The following is a 12,441-nucleotide window of genomic DNA, read 5'->3' on the forward strand; positions in this document are numbered from 1 at the left end:
TTGAATTTTTGGGACAGGGGAAAAGACTTTATTAATGTTAAAAAACATCCAAACAAATACAAACACATAAATTTGTTCACCTATACTTAAACATATGCCAACGATTTCTTTTTCTAAAATATACTAAGCCTCATAAAAGTTACAATATAAGGCACAAGAAGCTTTGAATACAACTCTGAAGTTGAGCAAAGCAATACATTTGTTTGCACTTTCCACAGGAGGTGCTTGATTCAATTCCCTCAAGAAGATTGCTACTATCAAAGGTCCACCTTCTTTGTTTATAATGTCAGGAGAACAACCTATTCTGACTTCTTTATAGATACTTCCCCCAAAAGTGTAACAGAGGGCAGCACAGCCTCATTCCAAGAATTTCATCCCCCCTACCAGTACACAGCCAAACATTTCACCAGTGAGTCACTCTGGCCAGATTGCAACAGCTTGCTCTATATGGGAAAAAAACTAACCCTTATTTATCTGAATGCAAGGACAAACTCCATTGTATAGATTAGTTCAAATACTCCTGCCCAAGCCAAACTCAGGCCAAATGACAGCCAGAGTCACAGCAGAGTTTGGGTGTTCACTGACAGCTCTTCTTGCTGGAAGACGCTTTTCTTTTTGTCAGCAAGTCCCACTCTACACCTCAGCATTAGATACAGGGAAGGATGTTACTATTATACAACCAAGCTCATACCAGGATTTGATACTGTGGATGTCAAGAATGTGGGCATTTAAGCAACCTGGTCTAATGGAAGTTGTCCTTGCCCACAGCAACGGATGTTGTAACTAGATGACCTGAAGGTCCCTTCCAAACCAAACCATTCTGTGCTTCTGTGATACTTCAGGCCACAGAAACACATATCCTGGTTTCCTTTGTCTGGAACAGGGTACCAGAAGGGGAATGGAAATTTCCACAAGGCCCAGATTTTCCACAAAGGAAGAAAAGACTTCAAAATGTAGTCTTGCTCCAAAAGGATACATTTAATTACATCAGGACAGGTAGCATCTTGGAGTTCTTCCACTATTGTTTCTGCAATGTGCACGATTACAGTTTTTATTGTAGAATAGATTTGGCCCAGTTCTTAGACCAAATATCCTCACTTCAACATGTTCAAAACTGTCTGAAACACCAGCCTTTCATCCACACCCTCATGTCTGTTTGGTGCATGCCTAAAATGGAGCTTCCAGTTCACTTTCCTCAAAAAGCAATTCTATTCAGGCTCACGTGCAGTAAGTGAGGAAAATTTGGGGATTCACTTCAAAAATCACAGTACTATCAAACCAAACACTACCACTGTACATGAAACTTCAGTTAAGACAATTTTTAAAACATACAAATGGCTTGCAAATTGGTCCTGTATTGTAAGAGAAGGGAACTCAGCAGTTCTGACCTTAGCAACAGAGTACTTTTTAGGTACAAATTAAACGTAAAAACTTTTAACATTTGCCCCAGAAAGAGAAGCGGAAAAAGCAAAGGGAAAATGAGGATGGAGAGGAGCAAATTTTCCCTATGCTCATTCTAAAATGCATGCATTTTAAATCAAGAACTCTACAGGGCACAAGCGCCGAGGCACCGATCTGCATTGCTGAATGCTACACATGTAACTCATGAATGGAAAAAGGGGACCTTAATAACACGTTTGAAACTGACTCCAAGAATGGGTCAGGAGAAAGATGCAGCCCAGGTGCCTTCAACTGAAATAAAGATCTAACAGGAGGACAACATGACAGAAGGTAAGAAAAAGACAAAAGGAGCACTAAGGGCTTAAAAAGGCTGGGAAAGCAATTCAGGTTAGCAACCCCTAACTTAATCCTGACCTTTCTGTAACTTTTTACCTTGATTTAGTTGACTGAACTAACTTTGTGGGAAGCTTACACAACTGAACCAGAGAGTCTGATTTCTCCTGAAGACTGGCTGGAAAGAAGAGAGAATCCCATGGTCACTTGGGGGTATTAATAACATTGAATTATGAACAATACAAAACAGTCATTACAAATCAAATATATTCTTTTGATTAAAAAAAAAAATCCTAGCACTACAGTTAAGTCCCTGTTTTAGCATTATTAGTTTTACTACCAACCACAGTAATCCTAGATAAACACTTCTTCTTTTTTAAAGATGCTAAAAATTATAACAGACACATATTATAATATGAAAATCCGAAATTTCAAAGAAACTACTAACGGAACAATCCATAACATTGAAAGTAACTTGCATTTCTTAAACAAATAAAAATAATCACAAGAAACACATTAACATAGCAACTTAGTTATTTGCAAAGTTCTATTTAGTTAATACTTATTATTACAGTGCCAAAGAGCTGTAGTCATGTGTGAGAAACCCCTTTGTGCAAGGCACTCCACAAATAGGAATCCCCGTGACAAAATACCTGCAGTTACACGTCCCAAAATACCACCCATCATTATGGAAAGTTACTGTTCAGATTTTGAAATAAGAGTATTTGCTTTGATACTAATGCAATTATTCTCTCTTAAATAAAATATTAAATACCACTTTTTTCCGGGTTGTTGATACACCCTAGCAAAGGTTACAGCTCGATTTAATAATGGTTCAAATCTTCTACTCATGAATCAGTGAAAAGGAAGGTGTTAACTTCATAATGCAGGAGCATTTTCTAACTAAGGCCCAAGCCAAGACCCACCAGACACAATACAAGCCTTTTCTTTAACTTGCCAGAATTCTCATTTGAGTCTTTAGTGAACAGGTACAAAGCCTGCAATTGCAATTCAGTGATTTCCACACTGACCGGGAGGGTAAGTTGGCAAACACTACCCTTATTCATTCTAGTCTTAACTTCTCAGAAAATAAAAAAAAAAAAAAAACAAAAACCAAAATAAAGACATGTTGGAAACTTGTGGGGATTCAGAAAGCAAGGACAAATGCCACTCAATGGGAAACACGCAGAGCCCACACACACTCCCCAATTTCTTTCTCTTTACGTGCCAGGCACCAAATATTTAGTTAGCAAAACCTTTTTTTCATTATACAGATCAGAAATGTTACTACAGCAGGAAAAAATTATTCTGTTCTACTGCTGATCCCAGAGGCCACCTGCTATATTCCTTTTTACTATCTGTTCTTTATATTTCTACTCTAATTTTCATTGATCACCTCTTTTAGGAGTGAAATCTCTGTAGGATTCACTAAATATTGGAAAAGGCCTATTTTCCTAGTACTGACACCCTAAAGGCGGTTTATAAAAACCAAATGAAAAGTAAGGGAGGTGCTGTATTTGATCCACTTATTATAAATGTATACAAGTATTAAATTGTCAAATGTACAAGTTTAGATCCTCTAGCCTTTACAGGGATTTCCTCCCTAACTGAGTAAGAACAGCAAGTTTAATTTGATTTTGTGGCCAAGAATCACTTTTTGTTGTGGTTTCTACAGCAGCTTTAAGGGAAGCTGACTGTACTTAGGATGGACTATTAAATTATTGCAGAATACAAATAAAAAGTTACCAAACAAAAGAACAGAGATATTCACATTTTTTCCATATGCTTCACATAGTAAAAAACGTTACTAGGAGGAGGGAAAATCACTCAAATACACTTTCAGCTCCATTTTTTTTACTTTATATTCCTTCCTCACTAAGTCTTAAGCCAGAAACAAGACAACACGTCCACAGTTACAAAAGCCCATCTCCTTTTTCCCTGTGCTAGCCAGTATTACTGAACCATAAAGTTCCTTCTGTGTATATTACTGGTATTTAAAAAGAACCAGCTTAGAGCACAAATGGGAAGGTTTTATCTGAGAAAACAGGATAACATTGTGCCGTTTAGTTTTTAAATACCATTTTTAAATGCCTGCAGCTAGAAAATATTAGACATATTTAATATTTTTCAGGACAAATTAAAGTCTACCTACACAAGGGAACAGCACTCTATCCAACACTGAAGACATCTGCCTAAATATCTACTCTGTTCTTGGGTTAGAGTCTGCGGGAAAGGTAATAAGAAAAATTTACAATTTCTGTTAAATTCAACCAACATTTGTAAGAAAAAAGGTAAAATGAATTGATTAAATTATTTTTCTAAAGAATACCTGGCATTATTAAATTCATACTAACACACTAGCTTTTCACAAAGACTTCTTAAGGTATTATAGTCAATTTCTTGAGAAAAAAGCCAGATATGGAATTTAATAGAACTGTATCTCTATTGCACTAAATTTCAGTCTTCCACTTTTGGAAACCCAAAGTCATAAAAATAAAACTATGCAAAACATGATACCTGGCAATTCTGATTTCTTGTAAAACACATAAAAGTTAACACATAACATCACTAAAGCAGTGCTATGGAAAGCATCAGAAAAAGCAAATACTGTTTCTTTATTTCTCTATTAACAAATCCAGAATACATTTGTATTTACAAGAATTTTCAACTGGCACAGAAAATTTTTACTATGCCAATAACATTATCATAAATTTATAGCCTGTCTCCTGTTATTTTATGGCAAAGGTTTTCAGCAAAAAACAAGGTAACTAAAATATTATTTGTACTAGCAGAATATAAAGAATACTATTATTTGTAATGTTTGACAACTGTTTGACAACTAGACATACAATACATCCAGTTATGTAAGGAGATTTTTTTTACACTCTAGTATTAGCCTATGATGCCATCAGTATTTCAGCAAGCATTTAATATGTAAGGATCATATAAAATTTTCCCCTTGAATTCTGATTGAGAAAATATCAAGATAAAGCACAAACCTCTTTAAGTTGGGTAGAAACAGTTACTTTTAACAGCAGTGCTTATATTTCAAGTTTCTCTTCATGAAAGCAACAAAAGCAAGCAGGCAAAAAAAAAAAAAAGCCATTAACCACTCGTTTGCCAAACTAATTTTTGACATGGGACAGTTAATCAGTCACAAATAAAAAGTTCACCATTTACCAGATGGCAACTTCACCATAAAGGGAAGCTATTTTTGACCATGGCAATTAGTCTTCTCATGTTTCAAACACTAAATTCTATTTTCACATTAATTTTTAAAACTATGTGGCTTTAACTTAAAATAAACTGTACATCAAAAGAATGGAAAATAAACAGCCAGGAACACAATTTGACGAATTGGATTTATTTAGTTTATTTAGCTAAACAGGGTCCATTGGATCTCTTTAATAGGCTGACAGTTGCACTGGGCTGGTTAATAAAACATTCAACACAGTATCTTCAGCCAATATAGAAATGCAAATCCCACCAGAAATATTTTATTCATGAAACAGTAATTTCAGTTACTACCAAAGCAAAAAAAAAAAAAAGAAAAAAAAAGAAACTGTGGGGAAAAAGGGGGGGGGGGAACCGACGGCACTTGCTTTGCAAACAAACAGCGCCACCCAGTGTCACTCCCTGGACAAACACACCGGGACACCGGGAAAAGGCTGGAATTCATCCCTCCCGAGTCAAACCCAACCTTCTCTCCATTTTTTATGCTTTACCAGTAGCTCATGTCTCTCCTTACTTTGCAGTGACATGCAAACTAGCTTCGCTCTCGCTGGGGAAAATAAAAAAAAAAACTAATAACCTGTTAAGGATCTTTAGAGTGCAGCTGTAGCTTGAAAAGCAAACACTTTCAAAAGGTGTGGGGTTTTGCTCAGCTTGTCTGATGTTTCTTCTTGTAATCTTTAAGTTTCTAACTCATGATAGAAAAACCAAATCAAACCTCTACTTAAATGAGTACAAGTGAACAATACAACGAAGAGACAGTGAGATACACTCTGTTCTGCTTCATTCATCACCGCACCCCACACCAATGTTCAAGCTACAGAACCTTCATTACTGCTGCTATCAAAGGCAGGACAGTGACAGTTGCTTCTTTTTGTGTGGCAGGTAGGGGAGTTATCACTAGATTAAAATAAGAAATCACTGAGAAAGTGGGAAACAATAAACCCTTCCTGCTTCTGCCCCCCACCAAAACAGCATTTACCTTCTGTTTATGAAGACAATTTACTCAGCAGCTGGCTAGAAGCAATTTTGAGTGGGCATGGCTTCTTCCACTCTCTGCTAGAAACAAGAGCAAACATACTTAATTCTACTACTTTGAGAAGTAGAAGTTTTAACATAAGAACAAACTTCATGGTAAATATAGAAATTATAGTTCTCTACCTGGGAAAGGCTGATGAGGGCTGGCATCCAGACATGTCTACAAACTGCCAGCATGTTTAGTGAAAAAAGCAGAGGTGATGTCATGCTGAATTTCTATTAGATGCCTTAAAATATATTTTACAGAAGGATTTCATTCTGCTACAGACCACTTTTCAGCTTAATTTAGTATAGAAACATTGTGTGTATGCAGGGAGAAAGGAAAGAAGCATGACTGCTTACAGTGCCCTGTATGAGTCAATATGCCTTTCATTCATAGCCCCCAGCCAGACACAAGAATTATCAGACTCACCAAATCACTTCCTGCAAACACTTTTATTTGTAATCACTCAGCCAAGACTAGAGCTCCACAAACTGTTTTTTCTTAAAATCATGTGCATCAGCTCCACCACAACTTGCTGAAGGACCAACAAAGAGCATACCACAAAACTCACCACTCTTAGCCCTCCGTGTTAACAGATGAGCCAGATCTCTGGAGACAGACACAGAATGTCAAGGTGGAGTTGGTTGAGAGAAGAATCTAGTTATGGAATTAGTTTTATCGACATTAAAAATTTGCTGCTTGGTTGCTCTTACACAGCATATTATCTCTTCACACATTGTGTTATGATATGCATAACACACTTATTGGTCAAACATGGGAGGATTCTTTGTAAGCAATATCTACAGAATTACAAAACCCAGGAGGTAAGGTGTGCTTCACTAGTGTGGTCTCAGGAATCTCAGTTAAGATGATCATAACCCTTTAGGTTAATTATAAATAAAGCATGTTAACTCCCATCTTTCACACTTTCCTCTAAGGAAAAGTATCTCATCACTAGTAAATTCATTATGAAATAAATTTCCTTCCTTCTCCATACTTGCATACAAAACTATAAAAAAAATGCAGTTTAGGCCTTGAATGCTACTAAAACAAAAAGAAGAAAAAGAGAATATTCTTCCCTGTATCACTTTTTCCCCATTTAAAAAAGCAGTATTACGAATAAAGTAATTGCAAAATGTCAAATGCCTCCATCTTCTTCCCCCACAAACCCACCAAGGCAGGGACACAAGTGAAAACAAGTGAAGACAATACGCAATTTGCCTCTATAGAAAAGAAGTTGGTCTAATGCTCAACTGCAGCCAGGCAGACATATATCACATCAGAAGTTATCAGAAAAAGGAACAGAGGAAAAAAACCCAGTGCCTCTGTAAGGAGCAGTTTGTGTAAAGGGTAGAGCACTTATCTCAAGAAGGTGATGCTATCTATAAAAACAGCAGAGTGAAGGACATTTTGTTCACAACATGCCTCTCCAAAATTAGGTTGTCAAAGTACATGGTCAGATAATTCAACTCCTTTCTTCTGAAACTTAATCAGTTCAATCTTGTGTGCCTTAGAACAAATCCTCCACAGCCCTGCTCCAAAGAGCTGTACTACTCACATAGTGAAAACTGATCTGGTTTCAGTTTCAAATTTGTGAACAAGATCAAGTGTCACTACAGGCATGTGAACCTGCCCAGGCAGGGTGCTCGTGCATACATGGTGTGTTCACATGGTGAGTTTCCTGTTCTTAATAACATTGTTGGGGCACAACCATGAAGATGCACACACACCAGTCCCACACATGGTTTATGATTTTTAACTACAAAGCAATAAAACTTTGCTTTATAAACCAATATAATCCAGCAGCCACAGCCGAGCCTTTAAAGTTTTAGTTCAAAGCGGAGAGCTAGGGAAGACTCTGGCCATAAAGATACAGGCCACTAACTTGTCCTTTGACAACTGTTGTTCATTATGCTCATAGTATTTCTCTGGATAGGTGACTGAACCTGAAATAAGAGTAGCAGTATTTGCTACTAGCAGCCAGAACATAACAGACACAGCTGCAGCAGTTGTCCAGGTGAGCTTCTGGACTCAGGTGGTACTTGAGCATTATAGAAGGTAGCTAACTTTATCAAATGAAATTCCATGGCTTATCTCCTTAAATGTTTTTAAAGCTTAACAGCAGTTGACATTTTAACAATGATCTTAAACAGAACCTTCAGGAGGTATGAAATGTGAATATATATCTTCATTATTGACTGAACTGAAGCTACTGTTAAATGCCAAAATGTTTAAATGTTTAATCAAGTTTTATACAATATATCTGTCTATTTAACTCTCCCCCCTTTTTTTTTTTTGCTTTTAAAGGTTATTCTGAAAGTCAGAATAACCAAGATCATTACCAATTCTGAGAATTTAAAAGGAATGAGCACTGTCCCTTGGGCTGATAAAAAATGCTACCTGCAAAATTTACCTCTCTGCTGCTGAAGGAACAGGAACAGTTCTTATGCTGCTTCCTTTATTTGATGGGTATTTCTTCTTGTTGAATATACTCATCTCATTTTCAACACTGATTATGTAGTATTCATTTTTTAATAGGAATATTTCCATATAATGTGGTCTTACTGGATTTTTATATTTCCTTGTCTATTTGAATGCCTTACATTTCAGCTGTAAGTTTTTCAGGAGAATGCCTGCCTTTGCTTCTTTCTACTTTATGTGCCCTGATACTGAGCCAGTACATGGAACACTTGGAATGGATACAAATGCTAGCAGATAACCACACATTTGCTAAGTTTACATAATCCCATTTTTACATGGACTGGGATAGATTTATGTCAAATTTATGTTTATAAAATATGGAAGCCTTTTACCAGTGCATATCCCCACTGTTTAAAGATCACTGGCTGCTTCCAGGTAACAATTAACAAAAAATGCTTCATTTGAAAGAATAAATCCCACCTATAGTCCAGGTACTTAAAAGACTTTTTTTTTTCATTCAGAACTTACTTCATGCAGGCAGGCACCATGGACATTGTACATCTGAAATAGTTGGAAAAAAATCATTACAAGCTTAGACCACTTAATAGTGCATTAGTAGATGGAGGAAAACGACCTGCTTATAGGAAGACTGTTTCAAGTTTCAGGAACTCTTTAGCAGGTGGTGCCAAGACCTGAATCAACCCGGAAAGCACAAGTATGTGGTCTGCAACTCCACGTGGGGCCACCAGATAGAGCCATTACCACGTACCACGGGCTCTGCAGCCCGGCGAGCCCGGTCGGGCAGGAGCCCCGGACCCCTGCAGGTCTGGGAATGCAGCTTCCCTGACCTAACCTGACCAAAACCCCGCTACAAAAATGAGGTGCTGGTATATGCTATTGAAAATGAGATAATAAAACCAAGATTTACATCTGCAAGTTAAAAAATAGAGCATAGGGTTTATCCGCTTTACTCAAGCCTGAAACTTGGCCTTTTGAGACGTATATAGACATTTTGTAAAGAAGTGTGACTTTATGCTTGCCCTATTCTTGTATTTCTCCCCAGGCATCTGCTCCCCACAGAAGACTGCAGAGCACTGGGGCGAGCAGCAGGAACTGCTGCTGCTTGAAGTTAAGGTGCAATGCTTGCTCTGTGGCTTTTCCCCATCGGTATTCACAGTGCTGTGCTTTCAGAGTACTTTTAAAGACAAAATCGAGCTATTCTTTTTTTCATTATCACTGTTCTTCTTCAAGAGGGATGATCAAGATAGAGCAATGTGGCTTTTTCTCCTCAGATATGATTTATTGCAATTAGTGAGTTACAACTTCTCGGGTGCAATACAGTGCACAGTGTAGATGTCATTGGCTTCACACACATCCCAGGACTGCAGAGCACTGGCAGCAACTTGTTCCTATTTGATTAAAAAGTTAGAGATAAAAACCTCATGTTTGGAGTAACTTTTCTAAGTACAGATCAACCCAGCTTAAACCTGTATTTTTCAGAATATACTACAGCATAGTAAATTGTATAGAAAAAAATCCCTATAAATTCATAAAGATGCCACAGCACATAATAAATGATATTAAACTGATAGCATTTTGTCAATATTACACATACTGCTTAAGATAAAATAAACTCGCCAATTAGATATTAAACATCACAAATAAACCTTAATGTTGTCCATCCTGCAAGTAAAGAGCGGGCAGTCCACATACCTCAGATTTCCTTCTCCTAACTTTTAAACATGTTGCTATGCTGCTGTTTTCCATAACTGCTTGGGTGAGGGCAAATTTGCAAGATGCTATAAGGCATAAAAATAACCACAAGATCAAAACTCATGTTTATTATGATGAATATAAAAGAAAACTACCAGTGCCAGTTCTGCATTCACTTTATGTTTGAAATATAGAACTTAATGAAAAAGTATATTGAAGTATATAATTTTTGAAATTGATTTAAAAGGAAACACACATTTCAAGATGATTGAGAAATGTCCTCTGCTCTGCTCTGCTTACATGCTACTTCACTTGGGAAGAAAGGCCAAATATCCAGTGGTATCCAGCTGAGATTCCAACTCCCTTTATAAAGAACACTTAACATTGCAAGCTCACATCTGTGTGCCTTTTAGAAAAGCCAAGAACTTTGACCAGCGAACCTGTAAGCTGATCATAACCCAAAACTGCCAGTATCATTTCCAGTCATCTAGAAATGTGAATTCATTTTATAAGTACTTAGGTCTGCTTTTTCTAAAGGTATGCTACGGCTCTTACATAAACTCAATACGCTTTGCTTACAGTCAAACAGTTCACAACTCATTCAGGACAATATTCAGGCAGAACAATCAAAAGCACTTCCACTGCAGTAAATATTTTAACTTTCTACCTTTGAGAGCCCTGCAGCTTATAGAGTAAAAATAGTATTTCCCTTCCTTCCTCCTCTTCCCTCTTTGAACTCACAACTGAATCATTTTGTTATATAGTTTCCAACAAGTTGCTATTTGTCTGGATAATAATCCAAAAAGATCCTTAAATCCTCACATACAAACTCAGAAAAATGTTAGTATTTAAAAATGGAATTATGTAGGGTATTTAAGGCATTGTAGGGCATTGTAACAACACTATTTGCTATATAAGTGAGATTTTTTTTTTCAAGCATAGTTGTTGTTTTCTTACAGTACTTTGCTCCATCCTTCACATCACTTTTTCTCCTTGATTTTCTGCTGAAGATCCTTGGGTTTGGGGCTGTTGCTTTTACCCATTATTACTATCTGTTCCTTCCCCTTTCTCGTGTTGCTTTGCTTCTTCACTCTGACCACATTCTTGCATTCACGTAACTACCAGTGCTAAGATGCATTTCCTCACACTCATTCCTCCTCTTCTGTACAGTGTCCAGTTCTGAACTCTCCCATTCGCTATTGCCTGGGAACATGAAGTACAAATTCCACCATTTGCCTACACAGAGAAACAGGCCAGCATCAAATATATGCTGACAGTAAATTCTCTCACATCTGAGAAGATAAACAGCATTCTCTACTGGTCCAGAAGCTGCTCTCTTTGGGAAGCCACTGTTCGGCCATATGCAATTCCTACAGTGGAACAGCATGAGACTGTCCCAAAATTCGGACGCAAGTCTTCTTATTCTAACATTCCTCAGACTTTACAAACTGCAATCATCTTCTAGCTAATACATTTTTGTGCAACTCCTCAACTTGGCAGAAGCACAGAGGAGTGACAGTCAGATGGATTTCTTGGCTGCAGGTATAAACATCGACTCCCCAGCCCCTGAAGGATTAAACTGCTGCCAGCAACCTGAGGAAATTCACAGCTCTCTAGTGAATGGAAAATACTGCCACTAGTTAGTTCTTTCTCCCTACCCTGGAGGAACTGAGCTGCTGCCAATTAACATAGCTTATTCCTACACTTTGCAATCCCTTTGAACTTTTTCAGGATTTTACAGAAAACAGTTTTGTCTCTATGTAAATCTATTCAGTGCAAATCCCAGTCACAAAAAAGGACTGATAACTGTAGCAGAAGCCCCTAGACAAGGGAATCTTGTTAGTTTGCATCCATTACTCAAAAAATGTAGTACTTATACCAATTTGTACAAAAGCCAAGAAGAATCTAAGAGCAACAGAAAAGAAAACAGTGAGTAACAAATGAAGTGCACATGAGAGAAGCTACATTGAAAAATTCCACAGATTGGAGATTATATTGCTTTTCATGTTACTGCCCACATTACTACAAGCTGTCATTCCTTGAGAAACAGGATTAAAAGCTGACTACTTTGCATACATCATGAACATTCACGATGTTTAATGGCAGAGAAACAACTGAGATCCAGGGCAAAGGGACAGAAGGCTAGAAACTGGAATATTGGTATGGAATTGCTACAAAAAGAAAACCTTCTCTTCCCCAGTTTGATTTTCATCTGTGCACATATACAGCAAGATACAAACAGAACTCATGTCTCACACTAGTCAAAAATACCTCTTATTTGCCTGAATAACTGCATTACTTTATTTTAAAAATTCTCATAA

At 37.3% G+C, this 12,441-nt stretch overlaps 1 protein-coding gene across 4 annotated transcripts in view; it reads right to left on the reverse strand.

Annotated features, from left to right (window-relative positions):
• Nucleotides 1-12,441, reverse strand: part of VTI1A (vesicle transport through interaction with t-SNAREs 1A) — a 273,846-nt gene that overhangs the window by 248,908 nt on the left and 12,497 nt on the right. The gene's annotated exons all lie outside the window — the stretch shown is intronic.

Source organism: Pipra filicauda, unplaced genomic scaffold (assembly GCF_003945595.2).
Source record: "Pipra filicauda isolate LSUMZ 115617 unplaced genomic scaffold, ASM394559v2 scaffold213_size2393758_pilon, whole genome shotgun sequence".
Taxonomy (NCBI): domain Eukaryota; kingdom Metazoa; phylum Chordata; class Aves; order Passeriformes; family Pipridae; genus Pipra; species Pipra filicauda.